The 3,743-nt window shown below is 42.5% G+C and overlaps 1 long non-coding RNA gene across 3 annotated transcripts; it reads left to right on the plus strand.

Moving 5' to 3' along the window:
• The first annotated feature begins 504 nt into the window (after nucleotides 1-504).
• LOC127295016 (uncharacterized) lies at nucleotides 505-2,459 on the plus strand. 3 transcript variants are annotated; one of them, XR_007847377.2, is made up of 4 exons: nucleotides 887-1,002; nucleotides 1,167-1,243; nucleotides 2,129-2,202; nucleotides 2,365-2,459. It is a non-coding gene; the product is annotated as an uncharacterized lncRNA (long non-coding RNA). The 3 variants fall into 3 exon arrangements; XR_011756701.1 differs by lacking the exons at nucleotides 887-1,002; nucleotides 1,167-1,243 and adding an exon at nucleotides 505-816; XR_007847378.2 differs by lacking the exon at nucleotides 1,167-1,243 and having other exon boundaries at nucleotides 889-1,002.
• Nucleotides 2,460-3,743: the final 1,284 nt, after the last annotated feature.

Here is a 3,743-nt window from a genome sequence, read left to right on the forward strand (position 1 = left end):
CTCCCTAAAACTTGGACTCTATATCCCTGGAAGAAAACCTAGTTTCCTTGCATAACACAAGTGGTGTCGTGTGTCTTGCATAGGCACTTGAGCACCATGTGTCTCATCTTGTTTGGAGTAGTCAAGTCTCAAATCTTGTGGAGGCCATCTCCAAGATGGCATGCACATGAAACCTTGTACATCACCATCATCTTCTTGGCACAAAGCCATCATGCAACAAATACCATCATGGTATATTTTACTATCACAATCTTCCCCCGTCTCTATATCTCTCACATTGTTCATTTTTATTGGCATGAATGGAGCCGGCCAAATGGTGTATGCATGGCAATTTCGGCCAGCCATGCCTCTTCATTTCCTTCCTCCACAAGTCTTGCCTCCCACCTAACCCAATCAATAAATGGGCAGCCACCATCCTTGGCCAATCAAAAAAGGAGGCAGCCACCCCTCTCCCTCTATAAAAACTCCCTAGCCGGCCACCTCCACTCCACTTGCTCTCATTTTTCTTCTCTCCACTCACTCCTCCACCTTATCTACTCCCTCACACTCTTCTCCTACTCTCCCCCACGAAAATGCAGCTCCACCTAGCTCCCATGGCCGGCCATGGCCATGGAAAGAACTCCAAGATGAAGCTCCCTCCTCCCTCAAGCTCCTCCTCACCATGAGAGCCTCCCTCTCCTTCTTCTCCCCAACCCTAGATGGTATTCTCTCCTCTTCCTCTTACTCCATTGCTAAGATTGGATCTTGATGCAGGTGCATGTTGGTCCAAGCATGGAGAAGCTTGAGCAATCCTCAGATCTGAAGTTCTTGAGCAAAGTTCGTCCAAATCCCTGCAGTAATTTCTGCTATCTTGCTGTTTCAGATTCTGGTACGAACTTGTAAAATCCACCAAATCTCGTGTGCCGATCCAAATCGAGTGATTCAAAGTTCCGCGGATAGGTATTCAAAAGATCTACAACTTGGCGTTGGTCTCATCCTCAAATTCGCTACAGATTCTCCCTGGTAAATAAAGTTCTGGAAACATGCAGATTCACTGTTTGTTAGATTTGTTCCGTTTTCAAAACCTTTTTGAGCAAACTCAACTGCGGGCGAAAGCCCTCTTCAATACCTTCATTTTGGCGGTGGTTTCACTTCGATTGACCTCCTGAAACTGAAATGGTTCACAGATCAAGATCTGGACAGATCTGGCTTTGTCGAATTAAATCAGGAGCTTGGGACCGAATTTTTGAATGAAACAAATTGGGTAAGAACCAGCTTTTCAATACCTTTCCGATGCAGCTGACCTCATATTTTTATGAGCCGTGTACGATTTGTGGTGAATTAAACTTTTTCTGTGTATTCTGCAGACATGGCTGTTAGCTTTTAAATCACCAAAAATCCATTTTTGAACCTAATTGAGTGATTCCAGTTCTGTAGGACTACGGAATGTTTTCTTAATCATCTCAAACAAGTTTCAAACCTTTATCTGTTCTGTAACTCTAGAGGTAAAGCAAATGGTATAGACATGCAGTAATCTTATCAATCCATTTGTGAGAGTTTCAGAAATAATTTTAACCCAAATCTAATTGTGTATGCCTCTCTGTTTAAATACCTTTCAAATGCCAGTGGTCCCATATTTTTAGGATTTTTCTACGATTTATGGCTTACAGATCTTGTTTTCTGTACAGTCAGATTCAAACAAATTCCTAAATTTGTAGGTTTAATATTTTTGAGTGAATCCAATTGGGTTAGTCTTGTATTAGTACTGGCCATCTAGGAAAAATAGTGTTAGTCTCTGTTCATGCATTTTCGTTACTGTTAGTAAGGTATATGTGTGACATGCATTGTTGGACCAAAACTTGTTGGGTTTATTTAAAACCCTTGACCAACTCTTTTATTTAGAACTGGGCAACCTTTGTTTTATGCTTGCAAAACAAAACCTCTGCAACTCAACTTTAGCCCTATTGTTTTGCTTAAGTTTTCCAATGATGTGGAATGTGGTTTGCTTCCTATTTTGGATGTTGTGTTATGTGAGCAAACTAAGTTAGGAAAACTGTTTTCTACTTTTCCAAAAATGTTTGAAAATGTTTTGTGAATGTATTTGATGTCAAACTAATGCTCTTGTCCTCTTTATGATGTTATCTACCAGGGGATACTTAGTTGTGCCATGGTGATACCTAGAGAGGCAATTGCTAAGTCGTGGCACTCTCATACCTTTACTAGGTAAATAAATGGGGTTTTCTTTTAGTTGCTTTGTAGTATCTATAAGTCTTTTGTATGTTAGCCCTTAGTAAAGTGGTTAGCTACTGATTGTTGAATGTTGCATGCTTGTTATGTTTGGAGCAATGTGATTGATTGTGTTCCTTTTATATTTTCCGGCGATAGATGCGAACAATTTCGGAGGAGAAGAAGAAGAAGTGGAATCGGACAAGGATTTTATTTGTACTGTGGGAATTCTTATTTGATGGAGTTGAAGAAGTCCAGGACAAATAAGCCAAGGCAAGCCATCTCTTGATCTTTGAATGTTGAATCACATATTGTGGTTACTTTGTTATAATTATTGTCTCTCGATCAATCTTGTGTGATTTCTACTTTTGTTGTTGGAGCATGCTTACCGTGAGCATGCTTACTCTCTTTGGCACCTCGCGGACAAACCCCTTTTTTTGAATGGTGGTTGTCAACATCATGATCTTGGTGTACCCTCTAAATGTGATGGGTATGCCCACTTATCTTGTGTGTGTCGACCTCTTGACACCCTTCTTGAACCCCTTGTTGATGTTATGCATACTTACTCTCGAGTATGTTGAACCCCTTGTTGATGTTCTGCATACTTACTCTCGAGTATGTTGAACCCCTTGTTGATCTTATACATGCATACCCTGAGCATGTATGCCCCCTTGACCATCTATTTTATCATCTTCTTAGTGGTATGATGATCAACATCATGACCCTTGTCGAATCATCCTACTTATGTTGTTCCCATGCATGCTTATCCTAAGCATGTATGATCCCCTTGACAATTCAATTATCATCTCCTTAGTGGTATGATGGCTAGCATCATTGCCATTGTTATATCTTAGCTCCTACATAAAACTGTAGGTTGGGAACCCCTCAAGGTTTACCTTGTTGTAAAAGTTTTGAGAAAACCTTGGGTGAGTCGACCTTACCCGAGTGTATGGTTTATGAAGGCAAAAAGGATCTTGTCAAAGATGATTGAGAAAAGGAAATGTGGGTGTGACTTGGGTTTTGAGAAAAACGACACATGGTTCTTTGTATTCGCCCGGAACAATTAACCCGCGCAACCACACTACTCCAACGTGGGCACGGGGCTTAGCTTGACGTTTGTTCTTCTTAGCATGAGGCACCGCACAACTATACAAGGGTACGGTTACCCCCGAGTCCGGGTTGTCATGGTTGGGACAATAGTATAACGGGAGGCCTTCGGGGCTGACCCGTCCGGAAGACACTATGGGTCTCCTGGCTTGGCGGTGGAGCCACGCTCAAAGGGAGGTGAGCTGCCACGGTGCCGGGGAGGTACATACTCCATAGGGTAGGACCTCTTGCTAAGTTGAATGGGCGAAAGGCTTCGACTAATTATCCGAGACTCGCATACTTTCGTATGACGATCCGGGGATAATCCCGGCGGATTTATCAGATCTTGTGGGGAAAGTGCGCACACTCTGCAGAGTCAAATCTATTCGAATAGCCGCGTCCGCGGTCATGGACGGTTAGGATAGCCGTTACAGAGCTGTGTCGAGTTTTGG

The sequence above is a fragment of the Lolium perenne genome, chromosome 4, assembly GCF_019359855.2.
Source record: "Lolium perenne isolate Kyuss_39 chromosome 4, Kyuss_2.0, whole genome shotgun sequence".
Taxonomy (NCBI): Eukaryota; Viridiplantae; Streptophyta; class Magnoliopsida; order Poales; family Poaceae; genus Lolium; species Lolium perenne.